The sequence below is a fragment of the Littorina saxatilis genome, unplaced genomic scaffold (genome assembly GCF_037325665.1).
Source record: "Littorina saxatilis isolate snail1 unplaced genomic scaffold, US_GU_Lsax_2.0 scaffold_260, whole genome shotgun sequence".
Taxonomy (NCBI): domain Eukaryota; kingdom Metazoa; phylum Mollusca; class Gastropoda; order Littorinimorpha; family Littorinidae; genus Littorina; species Littorina saxatilis.
Window position 1 is genome coordinate 99071 of NW_027128892.1, and position 23433 is coordinate 122503.

Consider the following 23433-nt stretch of genomic DNA (forward strand, 5'->3'; position numbering starts at 1 on the left):
GTTATGTAATTTAATTACTATTTAAATCTTCTTGGATAATCTCCCTTGATTTTCTCATTTACATGCACTAAACTCAAGCCTGTGCAATTTTCCTATAACCCAACACAAATGTAATCAAGTTTTCAACTGTCCCTATTCAAGTCTTACAGCTATGAAAACCATCCTTTTTTCTTTTCACCACATAAAGTAAACTGTTTTCAGCCTTCCAAACTTTGACAACACCGATGAGTGACACCCCAGATAATATACTGTTTCTATTCATGCAGTAGCAATTATCTCACACTGAAAAAATAGCTTTGTCATGAGACCCGTGAAGAATTAAATTGGTGGGTACAGAGAAGACAGAGACAGCTGAAAGGAATGAGCAAACAATTGACTATCAGATTATTGCAGTCTATTATTTATGTTACCTTATAGCGGCAGCTGCAGCTGGTGTTACTGATCCAACATTATTTTGCATCTCAACTCCTGGTACTGGTCTGGGTTTCTTGCTACCACTGCCGCGGGAGGTCTGAATACACAAACACATGCAGATGGAATTTAATGTTAATGAGGAACAAGATAACAAGAACAAGAAGGGCAAAGCCCATACGACTCACATGCTTGACCTTGACCTTTACATGACCTTGACCTTCAGGGTCAAGGTCAAATAACTAAACCTAGCAATGGCATCATACACTAAGAACTGCTTTACACATTTTTCCTACCAAAATACATGTGACCTTGACCCAAGGTCAAGGTCATCCAAGGTCATGCAACACAAAGCTGTTAATTCAAGACATAGGAAGTACAATGGTGCTTATCGGCTCTTTCTACCATGAGATATGGTCACTTTTAGTGGTTCACTACCTTATTTTGGTCACATTTCATAAGGGTCAAAGTGACCTTGACCTTGATCATATGTGACCAAATGTGTCTCATGATGAAAGCATAACATGTGCCCCACATAAGTTTGAAACAGTTATCTTCCATAGTTCAGGGTCAAGGTCACTTCAAAATATGTATACAATCCAACTTTGAAGAGCTCCTGTGACCTTGACCTTGAAGCAAGGTAAACCAAACTGGTATCAAACGATGGGGCTTACTTTGCCCTATATATCATATATAGGTGAGGTATTGAATCTCAAAAACTTCAGAGAAAATGTGAAAAATAGCTGTTTTTAGGCAACATTTATGGCCCCTGCGACCTTGACCTTGAAGCAAGGTCAAGATGCTATGTATGTTTTTTGGGGCCTTGTCATCATACACCATCTTGCCAAATTTGGTACTGATAGACTGAATAGTGTCCAAGAAATATCCAACGTTAAAGTTTTCCGGACGGACGTCCGGACGGACGGACGGGGGGAGGGGGGGGACGGACGGACGGACGACTCGGGTGAGTACATAGACTAACTTTTGCTTCGCATGTGAGTCAAAAAATTAATGTAACCAAGCAACACTAACAGTTACACAATGAACCGGTTTCAACTTGCATCTTCATCAGCGAAAAACAATAAAGTAAAAAGAAGATTTAAACAGAAAAAGAAAAACACAAACCTAAACTAAAAAGGACAATTAAAATCTACTGTAAAATACAATCCATTTCCAATTTTGTTAATGAGAAATTTGAGAGAAATTTGAGAGAAGTGTCGAACAAGCATATAAGGTCATTAATCTGTTCTTTTATCAGTAAATTATCTCTGTATGCCAGTGAACTCTATATCTGTCTGACTGCACATGCCTGTCAGAGTCAAGGATGAGTTCAAGGTTTGTGCATCTAGTGTAAAACACAAAGAGACACTCAAGACTGGGTCTTCCTTATCCTGAGAAACACCTAATCTCACTTTAAACACAACTATAATCCACTTCCTTCCACCCCATTACATGTTCTCATCATTACTTGCTGTGTGCTGCCCTCTTCAAACTGAAATACAGTCGAACTCGCTTAAGACGAATCACTGGGGATCGGGAAATAAGTTCGTCTTAACCAAAATTCGCATTAAGATTTGTTTGTTTGTTTGTTTGCTTAACGCCCAGCCGACCACGAAGGGCCATATCAGGGCGGTGCTGCTTTGACATATAACGTGCGCCACACACAAGACAGAAGTCGCAGCACAGGCTTCATGTCTCACCCAGTCACATTATTCTGACACCGGACCAACCAGTCCTAGCACTAACCCCATAATGCCAGACGCCAGGCGGAGCAGCCACTAGATTGCCAATTTTAAAGTCTTAGGTATGACCCGGCCGGGGTTCGAACCCACGACCTCCCGATCACGGGGCGGACGCCTTACCACTAGGCCAACCGTGCCGGTTATTCGCATTAAGAGAATTGATTGATTTTTTTTTTACTGTCACAATTTTAGAAGTAAAATTTAAAAAGTCGTGTAAAAGCATGTGCATGTACATTCTGATCAATCTCCGATTTCATGGTGTCCACCAGTTCTGGTGCATGTACTACCCTGGCCAAGTTTCCTCTCAAGACATCAAAGAGACCGCCCCATAGGTTAAACTCCCCATAGGTTAAACTCGGTCACTGACCCGGGTGCAGGAAGTGTTTCCTCTCTCATATGAAAGGGGAACCACCTCTCATAGCTAAAACTGGGTCAATGACCCCTGGGAAGAAGGTCAGTGTCTATAAAGAAGGCCACCCAGCCATCACAATGGACCTGCCTTTGATCTCGCCTCACACGCAGATCCTTGTAGCATTGTGACTTTTAGAGACAAAGCGGCTCTGGGGCGATGAAAACGTGTTTGTTAAAAGAGGGGTTCGTTATGCAAATGATATGATATGTCGATCTCGGGACGAGTTTAAAGATTTCGTCATAAGCGTGAGTAAATTACAGACATTATGCATGCTTGGGAATCCTAAAAGTGCTCGTTATAAGCATAAATTCGTTACAAAGAATTCGTTTCAAGCATTTTTTTTAAGCATGAAGAAAGAGGTATTCAGTTGGGAACTTAAAACTAATACGTTATAAGTCAAAATTCGTAACTAGCGTGTTCGTTTTAGGTGGGTTCGACTGTATATCTTATTTGAAGGCCCTGCCCTGCATCCATCCCTCTGTCGTCACACTTGTCATTGCCTACAACTCTGATGTTTATCAGCCCATTTGCATTAAACTTGGCATGACATACAGTGGTACCTGCGATGAAAGGACACCCTTGGGACCAGCCAAAAGTGTCCCTCCGTTGCAGGTGGCCTGTCATGACAGGTATATTTTGGTTGAGATAATAGAAAACAAGACAACAGAACCTGTCCTTCAAAGAGACTCGTGTCCTCTCATCAGAGGGGCCACACATGGCAGGTACCACTGTACACCTTATGGCATATTTGTGGGGAAATTACCAGCTAATCGCTCTGCAAATGTTGATGTTAATATGCGATTAAGCGCTCACACATGCTTTCCTTCACTTAATTAGCTCAGGTCTTTCTTGCCAGATTTGCTTCAAATTTGGCATGAACTTGGAAATATATAATAAACTCACTACTAATTAAAGGCACAGTGCAGCTCACAGCCTTTGTTTTGCGTTTTTGTTGCAGCTGAGTGCATTTACAGTTCAAAAATCCTCCTATGGTAGTAAAACAAACACAAAACTACCCAACGACGACATCTGTGAAGCTCGACAGTTTCTTGTTCACGCGAGTGCATAAATTAACCTAGTTATTACGTGGTGTTTGGTCGGAGTTCGATTCAACTGAGTGATTCTGGCCTCCATTTTGTTTTACACAAACTCATGATGATGTCTGACATAGTTTGCTACTAGTGACGTGTCTTTTTGTGCATGATGTGGTGACCTGATTTAAATTTAGATCCCAAAATAGGTCAAGACCAGCCGGGTCCGAGTACGAAATTATTTCGATAAAAAAATCGCAGTTCTTGACTCTTTGGGTGCAAGTCAATGAAACTTGGTAGTTCTTCTAACGGATAGCTGCCTGAGGTATGACTAAAAGCCCCAGGGGCTCCGTGCACCTGGATTTGACAAGTTCAGTACCTTTAAGCTGTCTGGGAAATTCCGGACAAATTGCATCATAATCTCTGGAATAATAATCAAAAGGAAGCCAATTTAACCGCAGCACTGCCAGCCACTAGACCTTTTTGACCTAAGCACAGTGCTACAATCCGGAGAGGCAATTAATGGTCAGGGTGCTTGCCTCTCAAACTGGTGGTCTGGTTCAACTCCCACTCGAGGCAATTCTGTATCTGTATCTGTATCTGTCTGTTACGCTGCACTTTTAGAACAAGTCATCCAGATGTCTGGCATTGTTGCAGCGGAGTGGGGGGTGCGCAGCTAGTTCTTTATCGTCGTCTGGCTACTGCCAGCGCCGACTTGAAGCTCTCGGTCGATGCCGAGGTTACAGTTTCTTCATCTAATTGGTTCCAGGCCACTACAGTCTTTGGAAAAAACGAATGTCTGTATTGCTCAGTGTTACAGCGTGGCACAGTGAAGCATCTGCTATTGTTCCTGATGTAGTTGTCTACTGGATTCGAGGTGCTAAAGTCTCTGGAAGATTGACGTGGACGAATGAGGCGTCCTGGTTTTTGAGGGGTCAGGAACTTGTCAGGCAATTTTTACATACAACTTTTTAGGGCTCTATATTCTGCTAGGTACATGTACCTGCATACATTTTTAATTTTGTTTTAAATATTTGAACAAGCGCTTGGAGCTGTTATCTGGATGTGCATTATAGTTAAAGAAAAAAGAAGAAAAAAAATGTGATGAAACGGGTACCTGATTCCAATGACTGAATCATGGATGGGGGACGCGGAATGTAAAGGCAGCATAAGGGAGAGGGGATGGGCAACGTACCACCCTCATAAAGCATGACAGTTTTGTGAGACGATCTAGTATGACCACAACCAACAGTCTAAGTACCATTCATGGACAGTTCAAATGTTAGTAGCTAAAACCAAAACACTACCCCAAAAAACACACCTTCTCATGTAATTTTGTCAGTGTCTTAGCTCCAAATTTCAAAGTATACTGGTATACATCTAAATGCAAACACTTTGATTAAAAAACAAAGAAGGAATAAAATCCCACTGCTGACCTTCCATGCAATGATATCCTCTATCTGTTTGCGTAAATCGCCAACCTCTACTGTAAGGGACGTCACCTGAAAAAACAAAGACATGAACTAATTATAAACAGCAGCTTTCAGGGTCACACAGAAAACTAATATTATTGATCATTATAATGCTCAGATACAGTCAGGAGTGTCAAACAAATTAATTCTGAAAATAACTGTCTCTGGATTTTATGGGCCGTGGAAGAGTTGTATATTTGGGGTTCAAATTCCCTAAAGGTGAGACAAGCTTAGCTTTAAATAGCTCATTGGGAATACCCAGTAGAGAAACACCGCTGATGCCACAGTAATTATTGAGCTATATTGTCCTGCCTCAGCTTTTAAAATAAAAAGGCTGTATATCCGCTGCAGTTTCCACTCAATATGATGCCCTAGTCTTCATTTCGAAAGCATGCAGATTGGAGCTCATTATTTACACTGATGATGTGTCTCTATTCCCAATGATCTATACACAACTGACACAGATTTATCTCACCTGAACGCTTCACCCCAAAAAGGGGAAGCAACCCCTAAAAAAGAACGGCCTTGACCTATAACCAATCAAGACAAGGGTCAAGGCCATACCGTCACGTGACCAAGCACGCGTGACTCCAACCGCCGCCATGTTGAACTGTTCACTCTCACTGAAGTGATTTGTTCGTTTTTAGGGAAACCCTAAGTGGGGTAGGTGGGAGAGTATTAACGATGTGAGTCGGGTAAGTATATTAATCAAATCAAAATTTACTAATAAAATTTTCGATTAAATTACATATCTTATCCCGACTCACATATAGCAGATTGCTAATGTAGGTGGTGGGAGTAATTTAGACCATCAGAGATGGTTGTCCTGGCTTCTGAATCTTGGCTAGAAGCCTAGCCAGAAACAGAGTGAAATAGAGCGCCTCTATTGAAAACTATGACTCCCCCGGTAAGCCAGAGAGTGCAAGAAACTCGCTACCTCTGCGTGCTGTAGCTGGAAGTAAAAGGGAGAGCATTTCGCGTCACCTGTTTATGAAGGCGAGCGGACTGTAGCGGTTCAAAATCTGAGGAGCTAGAAATTCCAGCACCAAAAAGACTCGGACTTGCCCTGCTGTGACCTTTTGTTTATGAACCCTATCTAGCATGTGGTCTCTCTGCTAAAGAGAGACCTGTGATCTTATAGTGCGAGCTAAGTAAGTCACACTGATAAGATAAGGAAGAAGAAATTTCTTAATTCCGGCAAGACCTAGGAGTAGGTCCATGTTCTATCTCGCACAGTCTGGACGGAGACCAAGGGAGAACTGTCCAAGTTACGAAACCCCCCTCTTATCCTTTCCACTTTGTCTCATAAGCCTTATGAGTGAGAGGGAAGGACCCATTCGCGAGGGTGTGACAGACTGTCACTGGTCTTTTTAAAGAAAAAGGATGAAGTTCTGAGTGTCAATCAAGCTCCAGAGAAGACAACCGTTGTCCTCAATGGCTACGGGAGTGGTATCAGTGAAAACTATATACCCGTGTCCCTAAGTGTTGGCTTGAAAGAAAGGGAGGGCGAAACTTCGGTGAAACCGGAAGTAGAGCCCTCGTGGGAGCAAAGTACTGCTGATAGTAAAGGACAGTACCATAGCTGAAGCCCTAAATTAGCAGCTTGCACGTTAAAAAGATTGCCGGCCGGGCCCGTGTTCCAAACGGTCACCGGGGCCATCCCGTATTAACCGCGCCCGATGCTTTTTAACCTCAGTGGTCGGACGCGACCGTGTTGCTGCCTTAGGCTGTAAACAAGAAAGTCTATGCCATGGCTGCAAGGAAGCGGGTATACTTTCCCTGTTGCAAAAGCAGGGGTGAAAAGACGGGAGTATTGAAAACCAAGTTGCCTGTTAGTTCTGTGTTAATCCAGCCCGCAATGGGGAATGACACGTGTGGTTATCAGTAACCTGATCCGCTCCCGGACCATACTCCTATCAATCCCCGTCCCGAGGGAGGGGTGATTTTCCTTTTCCCGATGACTGTATGGGTAGATGAAGCTCGTTTAGAAACCTTGGCAAGATATCTTCAAGAGAAGAGAATTGGCTTTGGAAAAGAGGTGGCCTCTGTTAAAGGAGGCCGCTGTATAGCCAAGGTTTTGTTTACTGAAACTTCAAGTGCCGGTAACCTGAAGTTGGAAACCCCCTGAGGGTAAAGGCAAGTAGAACCTTCCTCTGCCTTTGTGTGGAAGAGACTCAGTCTAAAATGTCGCTAGAAAAGCGTGCAGAGGGATAAGAGTATGTATCCGAAGCTGAATCCCTGAGACTGGAGTTCCGTGATTCTGCCTTCATTGCGCTTAATCCAGAGGAAAAGAGGGATGGCCGCGGCAAAGCCGGAAGCCTATACCATCTGTACGGTGACGAGTGCGACGTCACTTGGATGGCTTAGCCGAGGAGGCTTACAATTTTGACTAGTCACAAAACTAAATATACTACTCTGCAATGTAGGAGAGGACTCCTAGCACATTGTAAAGTTGCAAAAAACACCTGGGGCTGCCGCTGGAAAGACTACAGTAAGAGTGTAGTTTGTTACCGCAGTAGAAAAGGCCCCTTTGAGGCGTAATGCCGAAGTAGAATCACTGAACCAGAAGGTATGTGTTTCTATCTGTTATTGTCAAAAACATAAACTTTCACTATCCTTTGCGTCTGGGAAAAAATCCCCAAATGCGAAAAAACAAAACAAACTTCAGTGCAGAACGTAAGAGTAGCCACATAATGGTGTTCTTAGTTATGTTCCAAACTCTAAATGTGAATCGCTGAAACTTCAGAAGATTTGAGAGTCCTTCGTGTTGTCCGGCAATAGTCACTGATGTGCGACTATGAAGCCGTTTATCTTTAACCGAAGAGGCTTGTACGTCTGAGGCTAGCCATAATCGTGCACGTCAGCCAAAGTGACTGTGCAGGAAGGCGGAACCCTGATGTGAGACAACGAAGCCACGTCGCCCACTCCCGCCGGGAGAGAGTGTAGCTCGTTGCGAGTGGCCTGCAAATCCGCAGCACTTGAGCTGAAGCTGGTGCACAAACATATCATTCATTTGAGCTGAAAACGTCTCGAAAAGGGAGGAAAAGTCCTCTTATCACAAAGTTTATCTTTTCCGCTGCGCTTCTTGACCTTGGCTGAAGTAGCCTTACTTTTAACCTCCTTGAGCACTGGCATAGCTGGACTCAGGGGGTCCGAAATCTTTACAGACATTGTTGTTTGGGAAAAAGGGTCAAGAACAGAAACAGTAGTACCCTTAACTTTAAAATTTTAGTAATAAATTTTCATTTGATTAATATACTTACCCAACTCACATATAGCAATTAACCCTGGTTCAGTGCTGGTATCGCTGTACGCGTCCCCTTGGTAACAAGAAAGACGCCTCTAAAAAAGAGTGACCGAGACCCGTAAGGGTGTCTAGGCCAGCCCGGAAACGAGGCTGCCTTCCGTATGCGCGCGCATACTCCGCCATATGCATCATTCTAAAACGAAGCCCAACTCACTTCTTTTTTAGACATATATAACCCCACAGCGGGGAGGCGGGAGGGAATAAACGATGTGAGTTGGGTAAGTATATTAATCAAATGAAAATTTATTACTAAAATTTTTAATTAAATTACATATCTTACCCAACTCACATATAGCAGATTGCTACTAAAGGTTGGAGGGCACTTTACCCAAATAGGAATCGAGATTTTGTCCTGCCTCTACCCGAGCAGGTAACCCAGAAACGCATCCTGTCTCAAGGCATAGAAATCCCTGAGAAAGACATCAATGAAGAACATTTCAAGAAAGCCAGTAAGCCGACTCAAGAACTTCCGCCAGGAGATTAAAATGAAGATCAACTAGAGTGGAAGCCCAATCTTTTGCCTCATGAGGCCTGGCTGTAGTAAAGGGCAAGACTGCCCTGACATTCCCTGCCTGACTCTGCCACCAGCCAAGAGCTTGCCTAGCTATGGTGGAGACCCACTTGGCTAACGAGACTTTCGACATATCTCTAAACCGTACCATGATGAATGAGATAAAAAGAAGTTTCTGAGTCTCCAAACGAGAGTGCACAGTCCGAAACAGAAATCTGCTGAGGGCTCTAACAGGACAAAAATGTACATCAGGATCTCCAAGAGCAATAAACTTGCTCAAGAGAGGGAAGCTGAGTCCGCGCCACCCGAAGAGAGAGGACTGACTGCTCCCCCCCCTTTTTAATTCCTTGCCAACACTTGAAGGCATGCCTAAACAATGTGGCAGTCTATAAAGCTAAGGTTGACTTAAGTAAGTCATTACCTCCACCAAAGTCGATAGAAAAACTTTCTATCCTTAACCAGTGTTTAACGTCGTTTCTAACCGTTCAGTCAGGGTTAAAAAGCGACGGAGTTGAAAAATAAGAACAAGAGCTGTTAGAATCAATAATCTGAAAAGATCCATGCAAGCTAGAAAAATCATTGAACTCGAAATGATCAAAAGGCTAAATATGGCTCTGGAGGAGCCAGAATATTGCTAAAAGGTTTAAAATGTGCACGAAGCTGGATTCTCCAAATTCTGCTTACTTGCCAGAAAATTTGAAGGAACCCTAAGAACCATAGATCAGTCTTTCTCCAAAAAGCTGTCCATAGCAAACCTAGCCAGAAAAAACCTTCTGCATAGAACACAGAAACTCTGAACCAAATCCAGAGTTGAGGCAGAAGCCCCTAAGTATCTCAAGTGAACCCTTACAGCAGACATTCAAGTAATTCCAATGTGAGAAAGCAAAGATGCCTTCTTGCCAGCCTAAAGAGGTCTGGAAACCAAGATTGCAAAGACCCGTACTGTGCGACCAACAGGTCGCCCAAACTAACTCAAAAAGAGCCCTGTGAAAGCGAGGGTATGGAGCCCCAACCCAAAGTGGATAACAGCCAGCCTGAAGCTTTTCGTTTGGAAACGAAAAACAGCCAAGACCTGCCCTGCGCTTTCCTTTTACCGTGAGATTCTCTTAGTTAGAGAACCCGCGTGCCTAGAAGCGGGCTCAAAAAGAGACCTTTCAAACAAGAAAGAGATTAACCTCTAGCCAACAGAATAATACTTAAAGGGCAGAGGCTTACTCTCAGGTAAAAAACGGCAAAGTAAAATCTTTGTATATGAGTCCTGTTGGACCACAAAGATAACCTGTTAAACGTAACCGCCCGAGCGAGAGACTAAAAGCAAGTTCGTTCAAACGAGCCAATCATAAAGAAAAGATGCCGCAATCTCCCAGAGCTAGGAGACCTTGATCTAACAGACAGTCTCTCCTTGCTATCGCCATCACCAAACCCGAGGGCGGTTCCATAGAACGAAAAACAAGAGAACCTAAGTCCTTAAGCTTGGAGTTACCCGAAGCCTACAGAAAGCGCTCCGCGAGTGACACGCTACTTGGGCGTAAGAAACAAGCTAAAGCACCACCACCACCACAGGCAAATAGTCGTGCGTTGCCCACAAATGTAGTGGTGACAAAGAAGACTCGCTTGCGAAAACTTCCGCAAGAACAAGATGACCCCGCCAGAGGATCTAAGAACTTAACACTCGAAGATTCTCCTCAGAAAGCTCAAACCAACTACAAAATGCCGCGAACCGCGACACAGCTGAAGTATGAGCCTCCCCATTTCCTCCTCTTGTTCCAGCATCATAACGAACATCGAAATGATGAGAACCAGTCACCCATCCCGATAAGGCAAAAACTTGCCAACAATCGGAAAAGTTTTGAAAAGTTTCAAACGTCATAACACCATGCCAGATCTCCATCCACCTGACTCACGCCAGCTGGAAGACTGGAAGAGAAAGTGAAAACAGCCTGTAAAAAAGGCAAAGGAACCGCAGAAACGGAACCAGAAGCCAAAAGCTGAAAAGTGCCGACTACCAACACCACAGTGTTAACAGTAGAAGGATATCCCGTCCTGCACCCAGAAGTCACAGCCGCAAAAGCGAAAGCGCAACAGGCCGTGGATAAGTAAACATCAGGACCAACCGGTTGCACAGAAACACACCGGACGATCCCGTTGTACCTCGAACCATTTCAGCTGCGAGCGCCACTGCACTTGCTAACTTGAAACAGAACCTAAAATCAGTGCTTTACAGAAAAACAGGAGCACCTTAAACTGAACAGCCTTCATGCACCTCCGTGCAAACCGGAAGCTGACTCCATGCTAGACTTAAATCTCCAACAAAGAATCAGCCCTACTGCTCGCTTCCTGCCCCCCTGCTCGGTATCAAAGGTAGGAAAGTGACCCCCAGAGAGACTCGCATGGTCAACCCAAGAATCACCCAGCCCACCAACTTCCTGCCCCCAGGGCGGAAGCTTACGTTGCCTAGGGCTCTTAGCCGCTGCTGAACGTGCGCCAGAAAGCGGAAGAACAGACACGGTTTCAACACTTCACCGCACAAAGCTTGCTACCTCCTGCGAACGTACACCACTTTCACCGGAGAACCCGGCTACACGCGGCCCTTTGCCAACTCCAGGGCAATGGACAACGATTCCCGGAAGCTGAAGTGAACATCCTGTTCCTCCGAACTTCCAGAAGTCATCAAACCGGATAGAGGTGGAGGAAGTAAAGCTTTGCTCTCAACCACCCCCTCCAGTCAAAACTTAAATGCCGTTTTCCGCCGCCCACGTCACTGCGCTGGACAACCTGAACGGCAAGTTAAGCTGGGTGTCGTCCATCCCCGTGAACGCACCCTCATATGGAAGTATCTTCGTTATCCTCTCCTTCATGCTCGCAATCGCAATCGGGAAGGTGACCCCCGCCTTTCGCGGTCCACCAACTTCCACAATACTTAAATGCCATTTTCCGTCGACCACGTCACTGCGCTGGACAACTTGAACGGCAAGTTAAGCTGGGTGACGTCCATCCCCGTGGACGCACCCTCATAAGAAGGTATCCTCGTTAACCTTTCCTTCATGCTCGCAATCGCAATCGGGAAGGTGACCCCCGCCTTTCGCGGTCCACCAACCTTCACAAAACTTAAATGCCGTTTTCCGCCGCCCACGCCACTGCGCTGGACAACTTGAACGGCAAGTAAGCTGGGTGTCGTCCATCCCCGTGGACGCACCCTCAAATGGAAGTATCCTCGTTATCCTTTCCTTCATGCTCGCAGTCGCAATCAGGAAGGTGACCCCCGCCTTTCGCGGTCCACCAACTTCCACAAAACTTAAATGCCGTTTTCCGCTGCCCGCGTCACGGCGTTTGGACAACTTGAACGGCAAGTAAGCTGGATGTCGTCCACCACCGTGGACGCACCCCTTCCTGCCCCCTGGGCGGAAGCAGATGCCTTTCAACCTGACCACAGTCTACTGACGAGGCGGGAAGAATAGGAACATCTGTTCGCTTGTCAGGGCCCTTAGCACCCACTGACACCCCGACTAAGCGGTGGATATCAGCCAGTGTTTCAGAACTTTCACCTGGGATTAGACCCGAGGCTACTCCCTCAAGACAACGCTCACGTGGAGTACACATACCTTGTGAAGAAGGACAGACGCCGGAGACCGTGAACTCCCCACATAAGGTCACAGCAGGGGACGAACGACCACTGTCCAGAGACGAACACACAGCAACCCCGGCCGGGAGAGCACGTAGTTCTGCCTTTGATGACGAAGTGCCAGCTGCCAAAGCAGAAACCTGTGAACTTAAAGTCAAAAGCAAAGAGGCCACGTCTACAGACGCAAGCCCAATAACAACATGTTTAACACCGAGCCCGGACTAATCCGTAGGCTTAAAACAAAGGTGGCCACTGCACCCGGTGTTCACAGGCGGTCACCCATCCAAGAACTAACCGGGCCCGACGTTGCTTAACTTCGATGAAAGGACGAGAACCGGTGCTTACAACGTGGCGAGGCCGTTGGCCGGCAAAATGGGGGTTCCGGAATAGTCACCAGTGTAGTAAACAAACTGGAAGCGGACTTGTCTACCGGCTTAGCGGGTAAAACAATCAACACATCAAAAGATTTTTAGCAAGAGAATCTACAACAGAAACGGACATAGACCGGATTGTTTAGACTTCCTAAAAGCTTTCTAAGGAGAAAAGGGCACAGCAGCTACCTATTAAGAAGCTGCCCTCTTCTTAGCATTGTCAGCCATGACGGAAAAACGACTCACGAAAAAATTTCTGAGAAACATCGCAAGTCCAAAATACGGCCAACAAAACTGCCAAAATCAAGCAAAATACAAGGAACGACCTCACCTCAACATAGTTGTGAAGTCCAGATGACAAGAAGAGACCAAGAGGAACGAAACAAAGTCAAAAAGACTAAGTAACAAAGGCTGAAACAGCCAGAGCGTACATAAAATGCGACCAGTCCCACTGACGCTGAGTTTTTAGAATGATGCATATGGCGGAGTATGCGCGCGCATACGGAAGGCAGCCTCGTTTCCGGGCTGGCCTAGACACCCTTACGGGTCTCGGTCACTCTTTTTTAGAGGCGTCTTTCTTGTTACCAAGGGGACGCGTACAGCGATACCAGCACTGAACCAGGGTTAATTGCTATATGTGAGTTGGGTAAGATATGTAATTTAATTGGTCTTTGTGTGTAACCTTAGCAGGGGAAGCGTCAGCAGCTACCTGTCTAGTCTGCGGTTTCTTTTTATCCTTATCAGCCATTGTCTGAGTTTTAGTAAACAACAAACAGACCGAAAAACGGAGAAACAAACAAACACAAACAAATGCAAACAAACTAGAACGAGCTCACCCAAACTGGTGCATGAGAAGCAGGGACCTGTGAAACGGGGTGAAGAAAACACTGTCTAGAAAACAGTAGGCTGAAAGCCTGTAGCGTAGTGAAAACACATCAGAGCGTCTCGGACGCTGAAGTGAGAGTGCACATTTCAACATGGCGGCGGTTGGAGTCACGCGTGCTTGGTCACGTGACAGTATGGCCTTGACCCTTGTCTTGATTGGTTATAGGTCAAGCCCGTTCTTTTTTAGGGGTTGCTTCCCCTTTTTGGGGTGAAGCGTAGTTCAGCGTCTTAGCACTTAAACTGAAGTTAATGCTATATGTGAGTCGGGATAAGATATGTAATTTAATCGGCAGCCAATTTTGGGTTTTTAAGTTCTCAAATGCCTCAAATCACAACATGTACACTAAATGCTAGAGTGGATCAATATCGCACTAATTGATTTAGTAGAAGTTCAATGCTTTTTGCAAAGACGCCAACCACTCCAGCGAAAGACAAATCGGTCATCCCTCGCCCTCACACTCACCCCAAGTCACACACACAGTGACACGCACACACACTTTTCATAAAAGAGAGAGAGAGAGAGAGAGAGAGAGAGAGAGAGAGAGAGAGAGAGAGAGAGAGGAGAGAGCCCTTTAGACGCAAATTAATACAAAGAGGAAGATAAATTAAAATAGTAAGTGACAAAGTGTCTTAGAGACTAGGCGCACACCTTCCTCCCGTCCCTTAAACACACACCCACACACTTACAATTACTAATAACACACACACACTCTCTCTCTCTCTGTCTCAACCTCCCCCCACACTCACAGTTATCTCTCTCTCTCTCTCTCTGATTCTCTCTCTATTTCTCACACACACACACACACACACACACACACGCACACACACTAACACATATGCACACACACACACAGGAACAACTACATCAACACATGCGTGCAAGTACGAACAAGAGGCGAAGCCTTCAAGGCTCACGTAAGAAATCGACAAACAGTAACACAAACTCAATCACTCCGTCACACATATACACACACACACACACACACACACACACACACACACACACACACACACACACACACACACACACACACACAGTAAGCATAGGTGAAACTGTGCAAGAAATTTTGTTTGTTTGTTTATTTGTTGCTTAACGTCCAGCCGACTACGCAGAGCCATATCAGGACGAGGAAGGGGGGGGATGAAGGGGGCCACTTGTCAAGCGATTCCTGTTTACAAATGCACTAACCCATTACTTGTGTCCCAGCAGGCTTTAGTAAAACTAAATTAATACCTACTGGAAGATTACCAGTTTCCAGTATGTTAAAATAGGCTTAACCTATCTACTGCTGGACTTACATCAGAACACTAACAGATTAAACTATACATGAATCGCGAGACAAGCGGCAAGAGAAGAGATTTTTGGAAAAAATACAAGTGAATGAGCAAGAAGGCAGAAAAAAGAAAAGAATTCATTAAGAAAAAGAGAGCATGACAGGAAAGAGGAACCAAAAATCTACCTAACAGCAAACTAGAAAGCTCCTGCGGTTCCAAAAACAGGAGGGGCTTTTAATTTCATAACCGCAGTGCCCCACTGCGGGATGTGCAAGAAAGCGAGACACTAGATCTGCCAACTAGTCTCGGCCCGCTCAAAATAACAATGACCGAGACTTTCAGTAATTCCTTCGCGTGACATCTAACCCTCTTACGTCATAATGTGACGTCAATGTAATGTGACGTCTTCAAATGTTTCTACCACACACGTCAAACACTTTTGACCGAGACGTAATCTTCTTGTGCGAGCTTTATCCATAGACTCGAAAATGTTAAAGTTTCTATCACACACACACGTACGCACGCACGCACGCACGCACGCACGCACGCACGCACAGACAGACAAAGTTTATCATCGCATAGGCTACACTTACGTGAGCCAAAAATCACAAGATAGCCTGACACATACATACACTCAAAAAGCAAAAAAAAACCAAGACAAAACCCAGAGAGGGGATATGACGTCAAAACGCATTGACGTCAATACATGACGTCGTCCACTTGCGTGAGCATTATGTTATAGACTCTGAATGTTTACCCACTATATTAAAGTTAGCACATTCCCAATTTTTTGTGAACTTCCACCCCCAGCTGTAGCCACAGTTTTGCAACAAAGAATATGCTTCCACCCCCAGCTGTAGCCACAGTTTTGCAACAAAGAATATGCTTCTTAATCATGTACTATCGGCAAGAACATGCCTCGAGTCGAAGTGAGTATAGGGATACCAACCAGCTTCGCTGGAATAAGTTGTGGAAAGTTACGGCAAAAAGTTAAGTTTTCATGCATTTCCCGAGTTTATGCTCGATACAGACCAACACAGACCTTACAAACCATAATCCAAAATTTTAGTAATAAATTTTAATTTAATTAATATACTTACCTAACTCACGTATAGCAATTAACTCTAGTTCAGTGCTGGTAACGCTGTACGCGTCCCCTTGGTAACAAGGGAGACCACTCTAAAAAAGAGTGAGCCATCCCATAATGCCAGACCAACTACCGGTCCGACTTCCGTATGCATGCGCATAGGCCGCCATTTGTATCATACCATACGAAGCCCAACTCACTTCTTTTTTAGCCCCAAAACCAACCACAGCGGGGAGGCGGGAGGGAATAAACGACGTGAGTTGGGTAAGATATGTAATTTAATTAAAATTTATTACTAAAATTTTGGATTAAATTACATAACTTTACCCAACTCACGTATAGCAGATTGCTACTATAGGTGGTGGGTACTTACCAAAATTCAAGCATGTAGGACCTGCCCTGCAGCTACCAAAGCAGGTAGCGCAGAACTGCCGTCCTGTCTCAGTGAAGAGATGTCCCTGAGATAGTAATTGATGAAGATGTCCTCGGATCTCCAATAGGCTGACTCCAGTACTTCAGTAAGCCGGCCAGACTTGAGGACTGCCAGTGAGGAAACCCATGCTCTTGCCTCATGTGTCCTGGTTGCCGTGAGAGGCAAGACTGCCCTAATGTCTCCGGATTGAACCTCCCACCAGGCATAAGCTTGTTTGATAAGATTGGAGACCCACTTGGTCAACGTAACCTTTGCGATGTCCTTATGCCTAGCCGTATTCAGAGATATAAATAGCAGTTTTTGATTTTCTGAACGGAGATGCCTTGTGCGTGACAGGTAACTACTGAGAGACCTGACAGGGCAATTAACTACATCAGGGTCGCCCGGAGCGAGAATATCGCTCAAGGGCAGGATGTGAAGTACGGGCGAGATCTGACCAGGCTTCTGGTTCTTAGCAAGGAAACCTGGAGTAAACTTAAGAGAAACCGACCCATCTTTCTCAAAAGCGATATCTTTCTCTAATCCTGACAGGGCATGAACCTCGCTACCTCTCCTAGAGGTCGCGAGCAACATTAAAAAGACAGCCTTGCGTGTCACATTAATCAAAGAAGCCGAGAGAATGGGTTCAAAATCTTCCGAGGCTAAAAACCGCAAAACTAGCATCAGTAAGGGAGGCACCCTTAATGACACTAGCCACCACTCCGCCGAGTGAAATCTTGTGACCAAGTTGCGAAAGAGTTGAGGAGATCGCAGACCTCCGTACGCGAAGAGACGAGGGTGAAACTCCCTGTTCTGCCAACCAAGCCAGGTGGTTGGCAACCTGCATCGATCTAGGTGATAAGGGTTTAACCCCGTTTAGAGAGCACCACCTAGACCATGCCGCCCAGTGGGAGGAGTACACAGAAGTCGTGGACTCCCTATGGGCATGACGGACAAATTTCAAAGTGGAGGAAGAGGCCCCTGCCTTAAACAAAGAGCTTCGGACAGAATCCAGGCGTGAAGGCTCAGGACCCGCGGATCTTCGTGGGGGATGCCTGACCGAGGCTGAACGAGGTCTCCCTTTTTCACGGCGAGAGGGATAGGGGGCCGAACTGCTAGGCGCAGTAAGTCGGGAAACCAGTGCTGGCTTGGCCAAAGAGGAGCGACCAGAACCAGCGCTGGTTTCTCCAAGTCCACCTTTCTTAGTACCTTGCCCAAAAGGCAGAACGGAGGGAAAGCATACGCTGCCAGGTTTGTCCAGTCTATTTCCAATGCATTTACCTTCCAGGCCAGAGGATCCGGGAAGGGCGAAACAAAGAGAGGAAGTCTCGCCGAGAATCTCGTCGCAAAAAGGTCGATCATGGGCTTGTCTATCTGAGACGCTGCAGGGAATGGTGTGAAAGAGTCCATTCTGAGTGAACCACCTTGTCCCCTCTGCTCAAAGTGTCCGCAAGGACATTCAGACTGCCCCTCAGATACACGGCTGAAAGCAGAATGTGTTGAGTGTGACACCAGGTCAGAAGACAGCATGCTTTGTCTAACAGGCTGGGAGAACGCGTCCCCCCCCTGTCTGTTCACATTAGACGCCACAGTAGTGTTGTCTGTGTGGAGCCTGACATGCTTGCCCACCAGAAAAGGCCTGAACGCATGCAGGCCCGGCCAAGGAGACGGCCTCCAATTCCAGCACATTGATGTGAAGGGAGGACTGGGTTGAGCCCCAAACCCCTGACACTGTCTGCTCGTCTAGATGAGCTCCCCACCCCATTAGAGAGGCGTCCGTGAAGAGCTCGCTCTCTGGAGGCTTGCGAACAATGGGAACTCCCTGGAACAACAGAGGGAGCAACCATATGCGAGTTGTGCGCAGAAACCATGAACCCAGAGCTATCTGGAAATTCCAGCCTTGGGATGACTGATCCCAACGAGCCTGCAGAGCAGACTGGAAAGGCCTCTTGTGTACCCTGCCTAACGGGATGAGCGTCGCCATCGAATCCATTTGGCCCAGTACCGAGGCCAGAACCCGTACGCTGGCCCGATTCTCTCCGTAAAGAGAACGTATCAGATCCTGGAGTTTGTCGATCCTTCTCTGAGAAGGACGGACAGACCAGTCTCGGGTGTCGAAATCCATGCCCAGATAAACAAATCTCTGAGATGGCACCAACTCCGACTTTGCCAGATTTATTGAGAATCCTAGCTGAGAGGCCTGACTGAGCACTCCCCGAGTGTGAGCCTCGCAAAGCTCTTTGTCCTGATGAAGGATTAACCAATCGTCTAAATAGGCTCTGAGACGAACATCGTTCTTTCTTACCAGAGCACAAAGCTGTCTGACGATCATCGTAAAGATCCACGGCGCTAGAGACAGGCCAAAAGGAAGAGCCCTGAACTGATACGCTCTGTCTCCCCAGGGGAAGCGTAGCCACTTTCTGTCTGCTACATGCATCAGTACATGAAAGTATGCATCTGTGAGATCGACAGACGTTGCCCAGTCCCCCGGACACAGCGCCTCCCGAACTGAGGTAGTAGTCTCCATCGTGAACTTGATCACCCGTAGGAATTTGTTCAGGGCAGACAAATCCAAGACAGGTCTCCACGCCCCCGAGGCTTTCGGCACTACAAATAGTCTGCCGTAAAACCCCGGGGACTGTAGGTCCGTGACCTCCTCTATCGCTCCCTTGAGCAGGAGAGCAGTCACCTCCTTTTGTACGGCGGCCCTTGCCTCCATATCCCTTGGAGCCCTGCATGGCGGAATTATCCTGGTCAGAGGTGCCTTTTCCCCTGACCAGAGAAGCCAGAATCCCGAACTCACTATCCCGGTAACCCACTTGCTGTCCACTAGCTGCAGCCAGGAAGTGAGGGCCCTGGACGGGCCGCCCGCTACAACCAGTGCGGGGGCTACCGGGATGAGAGGTTCGGGAACGCATCATTGGGGGTGAGGCTTGCGCCCCGACCCCCTAGATCCTCCAAAAGATTGACCCCTCTTAGGGTAAGGAGCCCCGCGGCCCCCACCCCTCGACGAGAAAGACTGCTTTTGTGACTTGCCGCCGCCGCCAGACGAAGAGGTCTGAGGCTTGCTAGCGGACTGAGTCTGAGTCTGAGGCTTGTTATGTGCCTTTTGGAAACCTTGTAGCGCAAGGTGAGAGAAAGCAATGTCCCTTGCGTCCTGTGACTCTTTCTGGAACGCGTCAATGGACGACTGACCCAAAAGAGCCCCGTCTGTAAACGGAGAGACCTTCAAGCTCTCAATGTTCGCCCTATCCCGAATCCTGGAACCTGCCAAGAAGGCAGATCTCCTGGAGTGCACTGCATGGGCATAAAGTTTAGCCGAAAGAGACATCTGTTCTTTCGAAACCTTAGCCAGCGTGGAGAGAAGTGTGGTGACATCCAAAGCTGAAGCGTCGAACCTGAACTCGAAAGGGTCAAGTGATGTGGCGATCGATCTTGACAACGATCTTTGTGAAGACTCTGACACAGAAGAGAGCTCCAACAAAGATCTTCCCGCTTCTTCAATAGACGCAAGCGAAGAGTCAGTAAAAGGAACAGGCTTGTCTTTACTGTACACGTCCTCACGCAGCACAGCCATTCCCGGTGAAACCGGAAGCACGGCCGAAGGCAGGGCGAAAGACTCAATCAAGTTGACTGACTGAGGGGCGAACCTGCAATTCGAGGAACCGGAAACTTGACCCCCAGGCTTCGCAAGCCAATCAGTAACATCGTCCGGTGCCTCCCCATGTTGCAACAACAGAGGAACCGGCGGACCACGCTTGGTCTTAAAGACATTTGCCATTTCATAGGCAATTGACGAAGATTCGCGGAATCGGAACTGAGGTTTCTGTTCTCGTGCCGACCGGAAATCGTCAAAGGCGGATCGAGGTGGAGGAAGCTTTGACCTACTTTCGGCCACCCCTTCCGGAAAATACTTAAATGCCGTCTCGGCGGCCAGCGCCACTGCGCTTGGCAACCTCGACGGCAAATTAAGTTGAAGGTCATCCCCCATAGCGGACGTACCCTCGTCGACCTCTCCCTCTTGCTCAAAAGCGCAATCGGGAAGGTGACCCCCAGAGAGACTCTCCTGGTCAATCGAAAGGTCATCCAGGTCAACCACTCCCTGCCCCCCGGGCGGGAGAGGACGATGCGGCTCCCCACGTTCCTCCAAAGAAGGGGGTAGGAGCGCAACACCCTTTCGCTGCACAGGGCCCGTCGACCCAACCGACAGGGCGCTTCCGCGCGAGGGGTCAGCCAGGCTGTCAGGGCTATTACGGCTTGCAGGCTTTGCAGCCGAGGTCGCCTTTTCCTCCTGTACACGCACCCCCCTTTCGCCGGAGAACCTGGCTACTCGTGGGGTAGACATACCTTTGCCATGAACCGGCGAGTTCAGCAGAGACACACGGCGAACGTCACCGTCCTGAGAAGCGTGAACATCAACACACGTAGTGAAAGTCGACCTAGAAGCAGTAGCAGAAGGCGAGGGCCGGATCCTGGCAAGCGAAGGCGGATCTGCAACACCGGAAGGGAGGGAGCGCAACTCCGCCCGTGTTGAAGATAACTCGGCCGCCAAAGTTGAGACCTGTGAGCTCAAAGTGAGCAACAAAGACGCTACGTCTGCAGCGGCCAAAACTGGGCAACTAGGAGTCCCAGAAACAACAGCAGGATTATCTACAGGAGTACTCTTATCTGTAATCTGCGTAGACAAAACGGGGGAAGCAAGCATTGCCGCCAAAACCGGGGATTTAGCGGACAAGTCAGAAAAGGCAGAAATGTCATGACCGGCACTTTTAGTATTACGAGACCCTTTCTTACTGGGCGTGGCATCAGTAGTAACCTGTCTCGCACTAGGCTTTCTCTTTGCGCTATCTTTCAGCGCAGCTTCCGCCATGACAACAAACAAAAACTTACAAAAAAATTTCAGAGAAAATTTTCATAAGTCCGAGATGAGCGACAAAATGTCGCTAAAGTTTCAAGTAAAACAGAAAGATCTCACCAAATACAGCAGAGGTATAGGTGCAAGGCTTAGGCGGCGACCAAGGGGCAAAATCCAAGTCCTAAGACGAAGGAGTAAGGCTGAGCACAGCCAGAGCGTACGTAAACACGTCCAATTCCCTTGAACGCTGAGTATGGTATGATACAAATGGCGGCCTATGCGCACGCATACGGAAGTCAGACCGGTAGTTGGTCTGGCATTATGGGATGGCTCACTCTCTTTTTTAGAGTGGTCTCCCTTGTTACCAAGGGGACGCGTACAGCGTTACCAGCACTGAACTAGAGTTAATTGCTATACGTGAGTTGGGTAAAGTTATGTAATTTAATAGGGAGCTAAAGCATTGCAAACACAATGTTTTGGTGACACAAAAAATGAAAGACAGGTAATTCAGCAAACTGGGCACGACATTATGCACTTACCTTATACTGAAGCTTTTCTTTTTCTTTCTTTTCCTGCTCTAACTTCTTTACCAGCGATGAACAGAACATCTTGAAATCTGTTAAAAAAAGCATAGGTGAAAACAATTTTCTTAAACAGATACTCAATTAACTATCTTTCTTTCTTTATTTGGTGTTTAACGTCGTTTTCAACCACGAAGGTTATATCGCGACGGGGAAAGGGGGGGGGGGAGATGGGATAGAGTCACTTGTTAATTGTTTCTTGTTCACAAAAGCACTAATAAAAAAATTGCTCCATGGGCTTGCAACGTAGTACAATATATTACCTTACTGGGAGAATGCAAGTTTCCAGTACAAAGGACTTAACATTTCTTACAAAATGCTTGACTAAAATCTTTACAAACATTGACTATATGAGCCTGTGCCAAAAGGTGATCCTTGAAATGGGACATTCACATGCAAAATTCAGAATGCAAACAGAGCTTTGCAAATTTAATATAGTCATTTTGACTGTTTTAGGATTCTGTTTTTGACAGTTAAAAGATAACTGGTAGCATACCTTTTTGATAATGCCAGGACAAAGCTTGATATTTATGTGTGTCAACTGTAACGCAGGACACAGTACTATGCTTAATATTTTGTTCATAAAAAGTGTTAAATGGCTCAAAATCACATTTTTATACATACATGCATTGTAAGCTAAGGATATATTGCTATTGCTCACATAGCTGAGACTGCTGGACTAAAAAAATGATGTAACCACTGTGTCTTCCGTTACGATTGACACATAACAAGTCAAAATTTTCTTCTCACAAACCCAAAAATAGTTTCAGAGCAAAAGTTTAAGAAGCTATGTTGTATTTATGGTATTGTAAATGTTTTGGTATCCAAACTTAGTTGGATTTCTATTCTGATTACTAAGATACTCATATTTGTGTGTCACTCGTAACGAGACATGAAATTTTGTTTCAAAGCATATTGTTCACTTATTTAAAAAAAAAGATGTAATTTTGGACAAAATTAGTAATAAGTAACTCATCAATCAATCAATCAATGAGTCTTATATCGCGCATATTCCGTGGGTATAGGCGCTCTGCAGTGATGCCGTGTGAGATGAAATTTTATACGGCCAGTAGATTGCAGCCTTTTCTTCTTCTTCTTCTTCTTCTGCGTTCGTGGGCTGAAACTCCCACGTACACTCGTGTTTTTGCACGAGTGGAATTTTACGTGTATGACCGTTTTTACCCCGCCATTTAGGCAGCCATACGCCGCTTTCGGAGGAAGCATGCTGGGTATTTTCGTGTTTCTATAACCCACCGAACTCTGACATGGATTACAGGATCTTTTTCGTGCGCACTTGGTCTTGTGCTTGCGTGTACACACGAAGGGGGATAAGCCACTAGCAGGTCTGCACATAAGTTGACCTGGGAGATCGGAAAAATCTCCACACTTAACCCACCAGGCAGCCGCGGCCGGGATTGCAGCCATTTCGGCGCATATTTACCTTTCACGGCCTATTATT

General features: G+C 46.3%; 1 long non-coding RNA gene and 1 pseudogene across 1 annotated transcript; both read right to left on the reverse strand.

Annotated features, from left to right (window-relative positions):
• Positions 1–420: 420 nt before the first annotated feature.
• On the reverse strand, positions 421–22006 carry LOC138957208 (uncharacterized). The gene is made up of 3 exons (XR_011452964.1): positions 21933–22006; positions 5033–5098; positions 421–511 (listed from the first exon to the last, which is right to left on the reverse strand). It is a non-coding gene; the product is annotated as an uncharacterized lncRNA (long non-coding RNA).
• Positions 12755–12873, reverse strand: LOC138957212 (5S ribosomal RNA; annotated as a pseudogene).
• Positions 22007–23433: the final 1427 nt, after the last annotated feature.